Raw genomic sequence first — 18,083 nt, forward strand, 5'->3', positions numbered from 1 at the left:
ATGTGTTCAAGAACACACATCCAAAGCCAGACAATTACAAAGAATGAATCCTGGTTACATTTTAGAAACTGATTCTCTTTACTTGTGGTCATGGAAGCCAGTTTATTGGTTATTTTCTATTCTAACTTATTTTAAGCTTCGTTTATACCAAAGTATTACTGATTTTCTAGCAGAAGAAAAGATATGTCCAGCATGAAGTGGTATTTTGAATAAACTGAAATTAAAAAGACAGATTCTAATTGAGGTTTCTGGTCTTCCTGTTCCCACTTTTCTCCAGAAACAAACTGGGACCTCTTTGGTTGCTTTCTGCTGAGATAAATTTCATGTTATTTTGAAGAATTTTTAACTCTCAGAATTATGGATTTCATCGGAGAGGAAGCATGTTCTGAATTTGTTTATATCAGTGTTTCAAAATGTGGAGACCCAAAATCCCAGATGTATCTGTTAAAAGTTTATGTGGCCTTTTGGTGAGAAAAATTAGGTCTGTTTTCAGGCACAATTGAGGAAGGAAAATTTTTTGTTTAGTTTCTAGTGGTTTGTTTTTAGGCATTTTCCACAAAAAGATGAGCAAGACCCTTCAAAACCACCAACTTGCTTATTTAGGGGAAAAAAAAGCCCTCCTATGTCCAAAAATAACATTAAATTAAAATGATTGTTTCCAATAGTTTCGAAAATTGTGGTTTTATTTCCTCGTGTGAGTCATTTCTGAATCCAGCACATGATTGCACTGCATCATGATGAAGCATATCTGCTCCATATTTTAGTAGGTCACATCGTTTATCAGAGAATCAGATCAGGAGAGGAATGTAGCCTGACTCTCCATTTCACAGATGGATACTGGATTAGGGATGTTAAGTGATTTATTCAAAAGGAAGCTAAAAAGAGAACCTCGTGCTGGAGACATCCTAGTGCTCTCAGCCCTACATCTCGCTGCCCTTATTTTTCTTTGTTCGTGTCTGACAAGGGTTTGCAGATCCTCGAATGAGACCACCTTTGTGTGTATCCAGGCCCTGCCGCCATTCATAGCCATGTAACCTTGGGGAAATTACTGAGTTGCTGTAAACCATAGTTCTGCCATGTATAAACGGGGAAAAATGATAGTACCTGCCTCATGGAGTTGTTGTAAGGAATAACTGAATTCATACAGGAAAGATACTGAAAATCCTCGGTATATATTTTGAATTGATTTCTTTGAATAAACAGCTGAGTGTATTTAATAGTATTCAAAAAAGAGACGTTCATGCTGCAGAAGCAATGATTTTGTTTTAAATCAATCATTTTTTTAATCCAGACATTGTGTAAGATACTAAAACAGATGTGATAGGGGTTACCTTTGAAGGAAGGAGAGAACCTTATGGGAAGGCTGATAACGTCCTTTATCTTGATCTGATTGCTGGTGACATAGGGGTGTTTGTTTAATAAAAATTCGTCAGCTGTCTATTTTTTGCTGGCACATTTTACTGTGTGTGTATGTTATGCTTTATTAAAAAGTAAAAATATCAGATATATTTAAAGTAAAAAGTGAATGCCCCCACTTTATTCATCTCCTCCACATTGTACAAATCAGGGTAAATTGTCTTAGCTCAGGCACTTCCTTCCAGACATTTTTTTTCTATACATGTGTAAATGTGAGAACTACACGAGCATGTCATTTATTTTTATTTTATATTTTTAATCCAAAATGGATCATTAATTGTCTTAATACTTGCTTTTGACCTGCTGTATCTTCATACTTTTCCACAAAAGTACACATCTTTGGGTACTTCTACTGAGCAGTCCTGGTGTCTAGTGGGTAAGATCCGGTGCTCTCACCGCTGCGGCCTGCGTTCGTGTCCCAGTCAGGGAACCACACCACCCACCTGTCAGTTGTCACACTGTGATGGCTGCTTGTTGCTGTGATGCTGAAAGCTCTGCCACCGAGATTGCAAATACCAGCAGGGTCACCCGTGGTGGACGGGTTTCAGCAGAGCTTCCAGGATCAGACAGACTAGGAAGAAGGACCTGGTCAATCACTTCTGAAAAAACTGGCTGTGAAAACCCTATGACCATGTAGCAGTGAAGCAGTGTCTGAGCACAGGGTTCTGCTCGGTCCACAGGGCTCTAGGAGTTGGAATGGACTTGATGGCACTAACATCAACAAACTTCTATTGAATGTATGCATGTGTTTTATCATTTATCTCTTCTCTTCTTGGTACATATATAGGGTGCTTCCAGATTTTTACTATTACAAAGAATGTTCCAGTGATGATTTTTATATATCTTTGTACATTTGCCAAAACTTCCTGTAGATAAATGTCTAGATGTAGGATTACTAGGTGAAAGAGTTATGTGCATACTGCATAGATGGTGCCAAAATACTTTTCAAAAAGGTTATAGCACCTTGCATCCCTGTGATGATACTTGCATCTTTCTCATAAAAGCCAAGGGAAATATTTTCTGCTTAACGGAACATGTAATTATTTGTGCTCTGGTTAATAAGAAGGTTTATAATAGTAAATTCCTTGAGACTTGTACATCAATTGAAGTAGTTCACTGATAATAGCAAATAATTCTGTTAACCATGTATATAAAATCTGTTATATATAGTTAATCTCTTACTTAAGAATTGTTATTACTCAGTTATATGACCGATTATTATATATATTCATAGTTCTTATACTAATTGTTAGGAAGAAAAAAATCAGTACATATCATATTCATGATATTTTTTCACTTAGCACTATATAATATTTGCCAAAATCATTAGGAAAAAGAGCTCTAACTCTGATGTTGTTGGTGAGGATTTATGAGGAACTATGTGTTGTTGTTCTATTAAGAGCCAACTATGTGCCAGGCACAGTTGTGAGCCCCTTACATATGTTACTATAGCTTTTTAACATACAGATGAAAGGTGTGGACATTGTATTGTTATAAACGAGATTACTCCATTCTGAATGTATGTTGATAAATATTACTATATTTCAAAATATGAACTGTGTCTTATCAATGTACTAATTTGTAAATCTGTGAAATGTTATAATATGTTTAATATGAAAATTGAACTTAATGCATCAAAATACAAAATTACTGCTCAAGTCCCAGCTAAAGTAATATGATATATAAAGTTTAAAATGAGGTATATTAGTCAGTTGGCTTTATTGTTAGAGTCTTATATATAGAAAATCCTGTCTCCAGAATATTTAGTTCTTGTAGTTTCTGGTTAATTCAGATTCTGGTTAACCTTTAATGGTTATCTAATGCCATAAAAGAGTAATCCAACTCAAAATAGCTAACTTATTCCTCCAGCATTGGATAAATATGGCTATCAATTTTTGTGGGATTTCTTTTCCTGCAGAATTTCCTGTTATTCTAGGGGATTCAATAGGACTTATACACATAAAACTGAAAATTATATTACTATGGGGAAACTGCTTTGTGCCTTTGAGAAGGAACTCTCTTGCTAACTTAAGTACTATATGTGTGTAGAATAGCTAACTTATTCCTCCCAAGAAATTTCATGTATGCAGTTAAAACACTCTTAAATTGATTAAGGATTTGTTATATATTTCCAGAAGCACTCAAGAGTACTTTTATGGTTATAAGAGTGGAGTGCATTAGAATGCCAGAAACCAGTGAATACGCTAGAGGCCTTCAAAACCATGCCCAACATTCCTGCCTGTACCATATAAACATGTGGGGCAGCCTGGAAAAACAGAACAGCTCCCCTTCCCCTCAACGTAGGTAAGCCTATGATGATAACACTTCAGCTGGCTTGAATATTAATTTGAAACTTTTTCTGTTAGAAGTAATTTTTATTACTTAGCAAATGGAATGGTGAAGTAATAAATATAACTGATATTTATTTCTCAAGTAAAGTATTATTTTACATCAGATTTGACCAGTTACCTTTATATTTTTTGGAAAGCATATTATACGGCTACCACAGTATTTTCCCTATTAATCAGGGAAGCTAAAAAGTGCTTTATAAATGTTGAATCAAAACTCTCACTGCTGTGAGGGAATCAAATTTCAAGCAATATACTCCTTTTATAGGGTGAGAAACTGAAGTATGGATAAATTACAAGGTTTTCCTAAAGCCGTACGTCGAGTCATGGCAGACATGGAAATCAACAATTCTGTTTGTCTGGTTCAATCTGAAACTTCTTGAAATTAAAGTTATCTATTTCCTGACGTGCCTTAAGAGTGTTTCCTTATTTATTTATTCATTCTTTGATTCATACATTATATAGAAATCAGTGTTTTTATAAGATACAGTCTTGATGTAGGGACTGTAATACTTTGAATTTATATATCTTAGATATTTCCTTTAAAGAAACTCCTTGTATTTTTTTCATGACCATGAAAGAGTGAAGGCGTTAAAAAGCAAGTTGGATTGTACAGGTGTGGGCCACAGCAGTGTGTAAGAAGTACTCGAAGCTTCTTTAGGAGCTAATGTGGTTTGTTCAAGTGTTGGAACAAGAACTTGGCTGAAGCCCTAGATAGTCTGGAGCATAGATGGTGACCAGGGGAAACCACAGCAATCATCTAGAGTATGGAAAGGACTAGAGTCCACATTTCGACAACTGAGTGTCTTCGTGTTTGGTGTAATCAAGAGGGAGAAAATTATTCTGCTGCTCTCATCTTCCTGAGTTTCAGGTCTTACATTTGTGATTCTAGTTACTGTGATCTTTTTCCTGCTAGTTTAACCAGTATTAAACTTTCTTCATCCTCTTCATTTTTTCCTCCAAGCTTTAAGAGTCACAGTTAAAGCAAATGGTATTTCTCTTGGTCAGAACTCACTTCTCCTTGATTGAACAGCTGCTGCCACAAGTAACTTCAAATGAGGAAATTGTCTAGCACCTTCCCAGCACAGCACCCTGTAACAGAGAATCCAAAGAATATAGGGATGCCAACTGCCCTCAACCTCTTCTGCAGAGAGTTTAGTGAAAAAATTTTTGATGGTTTGTTTGTTTTCTTGTTCTTTTCTAGCAGCCCTGAGACTTAGGACTCCGACTTGATGGCTGGCCAGCTCTTCCCTTGGAAGAGTTCTTTCCCAGGAGGCCCCTCAGGCCCCAGAGCCTTGGAGTCCGGGGAGCCAAACCAATAGATTCTACAGACAAGGCCAGGCATATCCACGTCCTAGGCAGACCAAACCTTCCTGTAGTTTGAACGTTCGTTTTTTTTCTTCTTTAATTTTCATGAAGAATAATTCAGTCTTAAACAAACTAGCAAACAAACAAAACCCTAGGGTCTTTCTGAAAGGAGCATTCTTAATGCTTTGAAATTCGTTGTCATTAATTTCCATTTCAGCTAACTGGGTTTCTTTTATGTTTTTGTCTGGGTGTAAATATGATATTTGGTATACATTAATGCTGGTCTATATTAACTTAATGTCAATTTATGATTGAGTGATTTAAAAATAATGATGCACTATGACCTAGTTCGTATCTACCTTCCATTTAACGCATTTTCTAGGCAATTATGCTTTTGTGGTTGACTAAATTCATCCATAGTCCTTGTTGGGAAACAAAGATGTTTTTATTAAAGATGTGGTCTTATTAACTAGGGATACTTAACTTGAGGACAAAAAGGGTTAGGGGTGACATGAATGATAGCACTCTCTTAATATCTAACAGCCCGCCACGTATGAAAGCAGGGTTCAGTTTATGCTTTCTGGCCCTGGTGGGCGGACCGGAGTGGAAGTTCTGAAAGGTAGATTTTAAGACTAATGTATAAGGAAGAATTGAAAGAAGAAAAGAGAAGACAGAGGTGGTTCTATTCACTGGAGCTAAGAAGCTTCTAGTGTTATATCTACAGACTCAGATTATCAGTTTGTAAATAAACCCCACTTATTTCTATGCTCTTCATGATCTCAAGACAAAGAAATAAGACTCTATGGATTCCATTCATCTTCTTTCTCTGTCTGTCTGTAAGTTTGCCCTAAGGTCAAAACATACAGTAGGGAAGCACAACATGGAGTTGAACCACAACGTGAAATCTACTTGAGACGTTATTTTTTGAATTCTTACAACTGTAGCCCTTAGAATGTTCTTTGGATTTTTAGAAGCTATAATGGCAGGTTTTTTGTAAATGTGATTCCTACTTTGAATGCAGTTACAAAGTCAGTGGGATGCTTTTATACTCTGATGCTACAGAAAAATATATTGAGAGAAAAGAAGGTGTTCAAACGTTCCTAGATGCCTCAAATAAAAATTTGGACAAATAAAATTCTCCAAAGTAGTCCCAAATTTAGGAAGGCAAATAGCATCATAGTCATGTGTTGTTTAACCACAGGGACATGTTCTGAGAAATGTGTCATTAGGTGATTTCGTCGTTGGGCGAACATCACAGAGTGTACTTACACAAACCTGGATGGTACAGCCTACTACACACCCAGGCTCTATGGTGCTAATCCTGTGAGACCATTGTCCTATGTGCGGTCTGTCATTGACTGAAATATCATTATGTGGAGCATGATTGTATTTAATAAATCGTTAACTAATACTCACTATAGCTGCAATTCAAGCAAGTAACTTGGCTTTAGATAAATCAAATTTACTGCTACGTTTTATATCTCTCATGTTTACTTTGTTATATATTGCACCCCCCCAAACAATAAAAAATATGACTTTCAGGTGTCATAGCTTGATTCCTGAGAAATTGGTATTGTGGAAAATTTGAAAGGAAAAGATATATTTGTGTTGTTATTGTTTTTATCATTAATTTCATTTATGGGGATGGGTACTTCCTGAGTTTAATCTTCTGCTTCACAAATTATTTCTTTAGCAGAATCTAATTTGCTGTTTAATTAATTCATTCATTTCTTTTTTGAAATTTCAATGCATATATTTTTAAAAACTATTTTTATGGTTCTTTTCCAAATTTGTGTATTTGTTTTTCCTAATGTGTGGTTCCTTCAGTTTTGTTTCTATTCCTGCAGTCTCTTTAATTGTTTTAAGTATACTTATTATATGGCATTTTTCAGATTGTCCTATAATCTGGAATTTTTGGATTCCAGTTCTCCTGTTGTTGCATCTGCTGTCTCTATGGTGTTTTTTTTCCTTAAGGAGCTTATCATTGTTGATGAGTTTCTCTCTCAGACTCTCCAGTGCCCTATGGAACAGTTTTGTTTTTGCTTTCCCTGGAGTCTAGTGATTTCAAGCCCTGGATCAGTCTTGATTTTGATTTTTTGGCTTAGGTTTCCATGCCACAGATGCAGCATAATTTAGAATTTACATTTGTGCGAGGCTGAGGTTTTGATTTATCTCAAGTAAGTATTTTCTTTTATTCTCTTCCCAGGGGCTCCATCATATGACAAGCTTCCTTGCTGAGTCTGATGGTGGGCTGAGTGTTTCTAGCCCTCCCTCAATAAAAGGGACAAGCTTCTCACACTCCCTCCTTTATGCATCCCCTCTGGCTTTTGTTCCCTGCCAATACATGAAGATAATGACCACAAAAACAATAACACACAAAGATAAATATATCTTTTCCTCTCAATTTTTCCAGATCACCGTTTTCTCAAGAATCAAGGTGTGACATCTGAAAGTCATATTTACCTCATCAGTTATCTTCATATATTTTCCATGTCCTATTGCTATGTCTTTCATGTTCTCCCTCCTATCCACCTCTTCTCCAGGCTTCTTTCAGCCACCACATCAACCAGGTTCTCTTGATTTCTCACCTACTTCATTGCTACAGCCTTCGAGTTGCCCCTTAGTTCTGGCTACTGTTCATCTTGTTTTTCAGAAATCTGAAGTAGATGTGTTGTTGCAGTTATATCACAGATGCCATCCTTTATTTGCATTTTAAGGCTATCAAAATATGGTAGTAGCCAATTGTATTTATTTGCTAGTATTTAGCACTTTCCTCCTACTTTTGCTAATTCAAAACTTCTTAGCATCCCATTAACACTGAATGCTCATTCCTCGCTCATGCTTTCTTTTCCAAAAACATGCTCCCTTCTCTTTCACATACCCATCTATAATTCTGTCAGCAGCAGCATCAGTCTCTCAACACTAAGGAAACCACACAGCGTTGATATTTTGTAGAATGGCAAACCAAAAAGGACAATGGCAAATGACTTCATCAAGATATTGTTCATTTTTACAAACTTATTTGAATTCAGAGAATTGGTAAAAGACTGGTGACTTTTGACTACTATCTAAATATAGATAGTTGATGCAGCTCCTGGAAATCACTGATTACTATAATATTCTTAGTTGAGCAGAGTTAAAAATCATTACATTTTCACAAGAAATCGCATAGTACTACTCCACTGTACGGTGAAAAATGTTAAAATGTTTTAAATCAGTATATAAAGAGCAAAATATAAAAGCAGAGATTTTATTTAACTCTGTTAGTGGTAATCAAATGGCTTGCATTTTTGAAAAACGTGATTTCATTTAATCCTAACAAAATATAACACAAGTATTATTATTGTCCCTATTTTATGGATGAAGAGAATGCTATTTAGAGGTATTAATTAACTATCCCAAGGCCATACAGTTTTCCAGTGGTAAAGCAAGGACTCACATGTAGACCTGTTTGATTCCAAAAGTCTTTACTCTGAATTATTAAATTTATATTCCCTCTAGCAAAACTATCTTTTAGACCTCTGGGGTTTCAAGAGTTGAATACTAAACTTTGGAGATCTATTCTTAAATTCTTTCAAAGTGCAACAAATTTTCCTCAAGAGGGGCATAAAGTCATCAGATGTGTGATAAGTAATATATATTCTTCATCAAAAAAGGTTCCTAGGTATGGAAGAAAGGTTTATGGCTGAGAAAAAAACAGACAGTTTGTAAGAAAGGGCTCAAATCATTCTTTTCTGCCAGGCTACAGGAGAGCTAGCTGAATGAACCATTACGATGTGTACAAAGGCTCAGCAGAGTAATTGTGAAGTATGGGTTGGCAGGAACAGGAGGGCAGTGCCTGAGAAGGGAAGTTGGTCTTCAGAGTCAGCCTGCGTATCTGTAGGAGTCACTGAAGTTGCTCAAGCTCAGAATTCTTTCAGTCGTTTCTCTGGGACCGTCCGGTTATAACTGTGTCTGTGTTTGCCAGGATAATTGACCAACCATCAACAATTAGCAGACACAAACAAAATAGGAAACCTCAGCTGGCCATGCTTGTCAAAAGTCAAGTGATCATAATGGTAATTCCAGGAAGATTACTGCCATCAAATGAACTTATCACTAATGACCCAAATGATTATCATAAAATTGAGCTCGTTACAGTGTTTTAGCATGAGAAATTAACCCCATTATTATTAAACATTTTGTATTAAATGGACCATTTTGCAAAGTCCATGCTCTGTCTTAATAAACAGTTCAAAAATAGCCCAGCATCTAGTTTGTAGCTTGGCTCCATTTAAGGAGATTGAAGTCAGGCAGTGTGCTCATTACTGTTCGCCCAGATCTGTTTCTTGGACACCTTTGCTGTTTCCTTTGGGATAAGCAGGGAAGAGAGTCACGTGCATGGTCAAAGAAGGGCCATCTCCACCTCTGAACAGTAGGCCACAGAATTGGAGCTAGGTGCTCTTTGTGCTGTTGGCTTCCCTCTCTGGCATGCTGCCTGAGCAGTTGGAACCAACCAGTGCCTGACCCAGCTTCACAGACCCATTAATGAAATTTGGAGGGCAGTGTGGTAACCTGGTGCGTGGGACATGAAAGCATTGCACTTCTTGACTGTTGATCCCAGCCAGAATTTCTCAACAATGTGATGAGAAAGTAAGTTGTTAGATTTCCTATACAATTGCAGTTTTATGTTAGGCAATATGCTTAATAAAGGAGAGAATTTAATTGAAGACTATGAGCATAGCTTGTGGTATCCAAGGAAGAATTAAACAACCAAGCAGCACCAGGAAGGGCATAGAAACAGGGAGACTTCTGGAGTAACAAGGTCCAGGTCCTTACATTCTGCCAGGACTTTCTTACCATCCTCGCTTCTGCTCCTCTTTCTGGGTCAGCTCCCTTCTGTCTCTCCCTAGCAGACCACGCTTTTTCCACATGGCTGTAAAGACATGTGGAAGTTTGACATCCGAGACATTTTGCCACCGAAGGAGGACGAGCCTGGTACTTTCCCAGGCCCACATCCTAAGCAATAGGAAGGAATTGTGATGAGTCATTCAGTGGAAGTGATTCAGTGTAACTGGAAAAGACCGAGAAATCTAACAGGTTATAAGCTGAATATGGATTAGTGTAAGATGTATCTTATATGTGTATAATATACCCCTATGCAAGCAAACCTTAACTTTCTACACAGTATGTTTCTGAAAATATACTTGCAGTTTGAAAATCTGAAAGTCAAACAATAGATTAGCTATCTGAATGATAAAATATCATGGAAGGACACCTCCCCGGGCCCAGGAAATTCTGCTCATGTACATAGATTCTTCAGAGCCCCCACCTAGGTTAAAAGGGGGCTGTGCCAGAGGTTATGGGCAGGAGGCAAGGGTGGCCTCTGCTGTGCCCGCACCCTCGCAGGTGACTCCTGGTGCTGTTTCCAGCCATTGGCTGCAGGGCCCTGTGATGGTAGTGACAGGGCGAGGGAACAGCAAGACAGTGGGACATGAAGTGCAGGAGAAGGGAGGTGGAGCTCTCCCCCAGGACTCCTATTTGGGACAGACAGTGGCCCCAGGGAGCAAAAGCACCCGATTACTGGTTCCCCTTCCTGGGACATTTTGGCAGAGGGGTCAGCTCGGCACCCCACAGCTTCAAGTAGGACTAATTAAAGAATTTCCGGTTTATCCTAAGGGTAGGATAAAGCTCTGAATTGTTTTAAGAGATACAATCAGATCTTTATTTTAAACTATTCTAGGGCCGGCCCCGTGGCTTGGCGGTTAAGTGCGCGCGCTCCGCTGCTGGCGGCCCGGGTTCGGATCCCGGGCGTGCACCGACGCACCGCTTCTCCGGCCATGCTGGGGCCGCGTCCCACATACAGCAGCTAGAAGGATGTGCAGCTACGACATACAACTATCTACTGGGGCTTTGGGGGAAAATAAATAAATAAATAAAATCTTTAAACTATTCTAAACGCTTGGGAGGCTGTTGCTGCAGGCCAGGCAAGGGACAAGATGACTTAACTGCTGTCGTAGCAGCGAGGAGAGGGACATGGAGCATTGAGTGAGCTCTGTGAGGTATTGACTGGACTTGGTAATTTACTGAATGTGGAGAGGAGTGGGCACAGAGTCAGAGACAAAGCCTAGGCGTCCGGCTTTAAAGAGCAGTGGAAGGCTGTGCCGTTGGTGTAAGTAACCCAGAGGCTCAGCCTCTTGCCCCGTCCCCCACCGGCCCGGGTGCAGAGAGCCCCTTCACGTGCGTGTTTTCAGCCGGAGTAGTGCAGGCCCGGACAGTCGAGCTGTTCTTGAAGGTTTGATTAGAAAGACGGAGGACTAGGGCTGCATCACACCAACTCTGCAGGCTCCTCGAACTTTCTTCAACGTCTTCGCTCTCTTTAAGGCGCCTTTAAGGCGCGGGGTCCTGTGTGTCTCCATCACCTGGATCAGGCCTCAGTACCTCCTTCTATTTCTGAGAATTGTTTTAAAACTTGATAGATGAAATTCGTTATATATTTAAATTAGAAGAATTGTTGATTTTTTTAATTCTAATTTTCTAAGACACAAGAGTTTATAGCTTACTCTAGAGCCGAGTTAGAGAAGGATATGATCAATTTTGTATATATTGAAACTCTAACTGCAGGAGGAATAATCTAACTTGGAATGGATGGGGTTGCTGTTACTCCTGGTTTGAATTCACCTTTTCTTGGGGAATGGCCTTGAAATAGAGCTGGGAACTAGATTATTGCCTCATAAAACAGCATGAGGTTACTGTTATTCCTTAATTTTATATCTTTATTATGAGGTAATACTTCTCTTACTGATTTGAAGAGTGTGCTTGTCTTTTTCTCATATATTTGTGAAAACTAGATGTTAAAGGATTTAGCATAACAACCATTGCTAAATTATGATGTAAAATAATACTGTGTCTGCAATTAGCCTAGGTAGTTTTACTTGGTTCAATAATATAAAATCACTGGGCTCATAATATTTTAGTACCTTAGTGTGTTTGGCAAAGAAAGAAATTCATGTTACCATAAAAAAGTTAAACTAAGTAACAATTAATCTCAACTTTAAGGAAATATAAAGCAAAATATTATGTTGTAACATGGAACATTGATGCAAATAGCTCCCCAACTGGAACATTAAATAGATTCTGAACTGGTAGTTAACCAAAAAAGGCTGGTCTTTGCTTAATTCTCTTATGCTCCAGCATCTTTCCTGAAGTCTTAATTTTTAATTTCACTTGAGTTACCACCAGTGCCCTGAGATGTGGTCCTTCTAGAAAATGATCACTTCTTTCCTAAGGATCAACATCCTTAATTTAATTCTTATGCATCCTTTCTGGAAATATCACATTTAAACCTTGATCACGTCTTAATAATCATTTCACTGTGAATAACTGTACTTGTGTTGTGGGTTGAATTGTGTCCCCTAAAAGATATGTTCAAGTTCTAACCCTCTCAACCTGTGAATGTGGCCCTATTTGGAAAGAGGGTCTTTGCAGATGTAATCAGTTAAGATGAGGTTTTACTGGGTTAGGGTGGGTCCTAACCCAGTGACTCGTGTGCTTATTAGAATAGGGAAAAATTTGGGAGCCAGCCCGGTGGTGTAGTGGTTAAGTTCACGCACTTGGCTTCAGTGGCCCGGGGTTCGTGGGTTTGGAACCCTGGGTGTGGACCAGTGCACCACTCATCAAGCCATGCTGTGGTGGCACTCACATACATAATGGAGGAAGATGGGCACAGATGTTAGCTCGGGGCCAATTTTCCTCAGCAAAAAAAAAAAAAGAACAGGGAAATTTGGACACAGAGATACACATGCTGAAGAAGGCCACGTGAAGACATGGGCAGGGAGAATGCGTGTGATGATGGAGGCAGAGATTGCAGTGATGCATCTACAAGCCAAGGGATGCCGAGGACTGTTAGCAAACACTGGAAACTAGGAAGAGACAAAGCATTCTTTTCTGGAGCCTTCAGAGGGAGCCTGGACCTGCCAACACCTTAATATAAGACTTCTTGCCGTCAGAACCATGAGACAGACAGAACCAACAGACAATAAATGTCTGTTGTTCTAAGCTACCCAGTTTGTGGTACTTTTTTACAGTAGCCCTGGGAAAGTAAAACAACGTGCTATATTATAAGTAAACATAGGTTAAATTGGTATCAAAACTCATTTTATTCTAAGTATATTTTATTGTTAGGTCAGGTGAGTAGGAAAATACCTGGTGGACTAACTCTTAATATTGAATTTTCTGAAAAGTTACAATACTCTAGCTTAGCAAATAATTTGTCCCCCAAAGTTTCTATTACTGTCTTTATACCAAGTGAAAAATATTATGAAGTCAGTGATGTACTTGAAAAATGTAGGACAAAACAGAATTTTTATTAAAATAGCCACATATTTGAGACAAAATTTTCAAAAGTTAAATTATCTGGCTGTTTACATTTTTTGTTCATGTCATCAGATACATTAGGTATGATTTAACCCACCATTAATTGTGTCATTCGTTCAGTTGATATTTATTAAACATCTAATGTTTGCCAGGCAGCAAGGTAGTGCTGTAGAGAACACTGGTAAATAAGAGAAAGGGTGTCAGCCCTTGAAGACATTACTCTGGCTTCAAAATGTAATCCATGTAGAAGAGGCCACAGAAGCCGCTTGGAGAAAGAGTCTACTTAGAAAATTCATCTTCACTGCTGTAGTTTCAACTGATCTTGTAAAATCGTGTTAGCATCATTTGCTTTTACTTACTCTGTGCTCCTGTATTATAGTGGAAAAAAATAAAATTTTATTTCTTGCACACACAATAAAATCAGCAATAATCAAAGTATGTGAAACCAAAAATATAATTCTTTATCAAATTAATTTTTAATGTTTTCTTTTCATTAATATCCAAGTGCATGCTTCATTGTACATGCGTTAGGATAGCTAAAATTTTGTGTTCTGATTTTTTTGCTTAGTACACAATCAATAATTTTGCTTTTCCATGTCGTTTTTATAATTAGTCTTTTGATCATTAAATTATACTGTATTAAATTGACCACAGTTTGTTTAATCAATCCTTTACAAAGATGAGGCTGTTTCTAGTTTTTATTATCATAAATAACACTGTAGTGAATACTTTGTGACTTTTTTGGGAGGAAGTTTACTCCTTAGGAAACTTAATATCGGGTGAAAGAGTTTAATGTATTTGTAGCTTTTAAAATGCAGTGACAGATTGCTTTCTAAAAGTGTTAGAGAACTTGACATTATCACTAGCAATTGAATGAAGACACCATTTCACTGCATGCTTTCTGACAAAGGGTATTATCAATATTTAAAATGGTTTGATTATTGAATATGTATACGGTAATCCAAAATGTATACTTGTTGCTTAAATATGTGTCTTTTGACAACTATGAGAGTGGACACTTTTCCATATGTTTGTTTATTACTTACATTTTATTATGTGATTTGTGTTTTCATATCCTTGCTTAATCATTTAACAGGCCCTTGAACTTTTCCTTGTCAATTTCTTTGTTCTCCATGTCACATTTATAATATTGACTGAAGATATTTTCCATAATCTGCTGTGTTCTTTTACTTTTCGGCTGTTTTTCTCTATTTAGAAATGTAATTTTGTTTTGTTTTTATTTAGCTGAATCTATTATCCCTTACCTTTGTAAGCTGGTACGGTGTTTTTACCATTCATCTTACCTGTTTATCTATTGGAATGAAAAGAAACATCAGATTCTCCCCTTTAAGAGAGCACTTGGCTAATGTGTTGTCCAGGTAGTGAGGAGAAATGGCTCTAAAGGAGATGATCGGCCACAGTTCCATCCTGGAGGATGAGGGAAGGGCTCGTGAGGCCGGCAGGTCAGCATCAATTGAACTGGTGGCTGGCACTTACTGTGGCGTGCACCATATCCAAGGCAAGCCTGAGCCAGAGTGGTCCTGGGTACCGGGGGAGGCAGCAGTGTACAGAACTAAAGATCAGGAGGTCCGCTACCATAGGAGGAGCAAGCAAGGCATCAGCAAGAATTGGGACCAGAGTGAGAGACCCAGATCTGATTCGAGGAACGAGTCCATAAGAAGATGGGAGAGGGTGGGAGAGAAAGATGGAGGTTGAGCCAAGAGACAGAGATGGGCTTTTTCAGGTCACCATTTCTCAGGCCCACATCGCAACACAAAAGTGACATCTTTAAGTCTAGAACTCTCTGCCTCCTTACCTTCCTGAATTCAAATGTACGCTGCCACACCTTTCAGTGTGCTTAATACCTACCCTTCCCCGTTCGCATGTCATATGAGCTTTAAATTATGCTTTTCTCTGACATGACGCTTCTCTGGTTTTGCAGTATTTTTAATCAGTATCTTATTAAGACTGTCACGTTGCATACATATAAGTTGCCATTGCCATTTTATGACTTTTAACTCTTAAGATTGGAAAAAAACTTTGATCTGTGTCTGTGTGTTTGTATATGCATAAAACAATTTATAATTCATATTTTAAATTTCCTTTCTAATTTTTAAGATGTCTTGTATTCTAATAAAGAAAGTAACAGGTTTATTGTAGAAAATATTGCAAAGCAGAAAAGAAAAGAAATTAAAACCATGTCTACCTGGTTGTAATAGGGAATATGTGAATGGATTTATGTAAAATTGGGCAAAACCCTGCATATGCTGAATGTTCAATAAACTGATTTGGGAACATATTGTTTCTGCAGATTGGAATACTTATTTTTCACTTAAGTTATATTTTCAGAAATTTTTGATATCACTAAATATTCCTTGAAATGTGTTTAATAATTTATGCCTGTGTTTATGCCTGTGATGAACACCTTCTTTTATGTAAATATTTTTCTAACCTCCCATATTCTTTTAATTTTATTTTTTGAATTAGAATTTGAAGGGCTAGAAGTGTATCATTTATTAGTGAGTTTGGACGTTGTTTTGTGGTGATGGACCATTTTTCTGTAGGAGTGTGTGTGTGTGTGCCTTTCTGTTTGGATTGTAAGAGCTCTTTATATGTGAAGGACATTAGCCATTAGCCCATTTGATATTTGTACAGATATTTCTTTTTATATTTTCGTGTATCTTTTTTTTTTTGGTGAGGAAGATTAGCCCTGAGCTAACATCTGTTGCCAATCCTCTTCTTTTTGCTGAGGAAGATTGGCCCTGGGCTAACATCAATGCCCATTTTCCTCTACTTTATATGTGGGATGCCTGCCATAGCACGGCTTGATAAGTGGTGCGTAGGTTCACACCCAGGATCCAAACCTACGAATCTTGGGCTGCTGAAGTGGAGTATGAGAACTTAACCACTACCCCACTGGGCTGGCCCCTATTTTTGTGTATCTTTTAACTTTGTTTATTGTGTGTGTGTATGTGTGTATTCAAGGGGGTGTTTGGCTTTTTTGTACTATATTCCATTGCTTCTATTATAAAATCCTTCTCTATCTGGGAATTAAAAAAAGATATGCCTATTTTTCTTAGAGTTTTTTAAACTTCAGTTTGCCTGGAAAATTTTTAATGTATGGCGTGGAGTAAAGATTAACTTTATTTGAGTAGGTAACCAGTTGTCTCACCATAGTTTATTGAGCAGTTGTCCTTCTCATGTATGTTTGTAATATCTTCTTTATCCTAATAGTCTTATTTTCATTCTCTTTTTAAAATTGGGCATGTATTTTATAACATTATATTCTTTAGAACTGAATAATGATCATCTGGTAATTCAGACAAATTTTCCTGTAATAGGAAGCTGTCGTGTTAACATGCACATTGCATTTCCTCAGTTTTATGTTCTTAAGAAAGTGAATGGTTAATGCAGACTCTTAATTTTTAATCTGTCAATTGCTTAATGACAGAGCTCTCTCAGCAAAACAGTGTACTAAGTGTTTATTACAGACCATGCCTCCAAGGTTGTCCACAGATGTTTTAGTTAATCTGCAGGGTTCCTGAGTAGCTATTCACATATCCCAATTTTACCATGATGTGATTTTCCAGATCACTATTTCTATCACCTATGAGGACAATATTAATGAATTTTGTTCTTTAAAAATAATGCTTCTACAGATTACCAACTATCACATAAACCATAGTGTGTTTTGGTAATAAATACAGATAACTTTTTCACTTTCCGCCTGTGTGTCCATCTTTTTGTTCTAGATAGTCCACTCTTAATTGAAGGAAGCTGCTTCTACGTGGGAGTGGCAGGAGAAGTGAGAAAACCACATGGAAGACACCCAGGATTTAAATGAACAATCAGTAAGTCTGAATTCAATCTCAGGTTTGCTGAAGAAAGTTGTGATAAGACTACTCAAACTCATACTAAAAGGAATATATTGTAAGAAGCAAGTTTTTTGTTAAATGTATTTTTTAGTCGATTTTTTAATTCTCTTTCAAGACCATAAAACAAACCTTTGGAAATTTATGGTGCTCCTGCTTAACGATATCACATTTTGAGGTCTCCCTTGATTGACTGCTTGTAAACCCAGTGGTAGAAAGACTAGAGCCTTGAAATCCTACTAGGGGATTTATGCAGTCTAGACATGTTTACACACTTCCTGAATGAGGGTTTATTCCAGAGTGCTTAGATAGCGCATGTGTTGTTGAATCTCAGAAGCATAAGTATATCACCAGCATGCTTGTTGTTCATTTCAAGGGTGGCAACTGCAGTCCTCAAGGGCTTTCCTGATTGTGCAAACCTCTTTGCAGAGTGAAGACTGCACAGGATTGGTGGCAGTCATTCTAAGATTCTGATTTCTCAAAGAGAAAGGATTTAGGTGGCCTTTCTGCTAACTCGTCAGTAGTGTCTCCATGACACTAGTTCTTTAGTGTGTGGAACTGGAGTCGGTGAGAGGGCTTCCCCCACACTCCCACCCGCCTGCCAACTGCGGCCCAAGCTGTTCTCCCCACCGACAGCTAGCCATGTCACAGGTAAGGGGAAATGTGTACCCACCAAGTATGTGTTCTGCAGGTTGATGCTGTTCTTTACTAGCTTGTATGATCATGACTTGATCTTAGAGTCTAATGTTTCACTCAGACAGCAGAGGACAGTGTATTTGTGTAT

General features: G+C 37.9%; 1 long non-coding RNA gene across 1 annotated transcript in view; it reads left to right on the forward strand.

The window, feature by feature from the left end:
- LOC147914557 (uncharacterized) overlaps positions 1–18,083 on the forward strand; it is a 135,830-nt gene that overhangs the window by 12,242 nt on the left and 105,505 nt on the right. The window contains exon 2 of the long non-coding RNA XR_015555185.1: positions 17,180–17,278. This is a non-coding gene — a long non-coding RNA (uncharacterized LOC147914557). The remainder of the gene's footprint in view (positions 1–17,179; positions 17,279–18,083) is intronic.

Source organism: Ceratotherium simum, chromosome 19, assembly GCF_057802395.1.
Source record: "Ceratotherium simum simum isolate JZ-2026a chromosome 19, ASM5780239v1, whole genome shotgun sequence".
Lineage (NCBI taxonomy): Eukaryota > Metazoa > Chordata > Mammalia > Perissodactyla > Rhinocerotidae > Ceratotherium > Ceratotherium simum.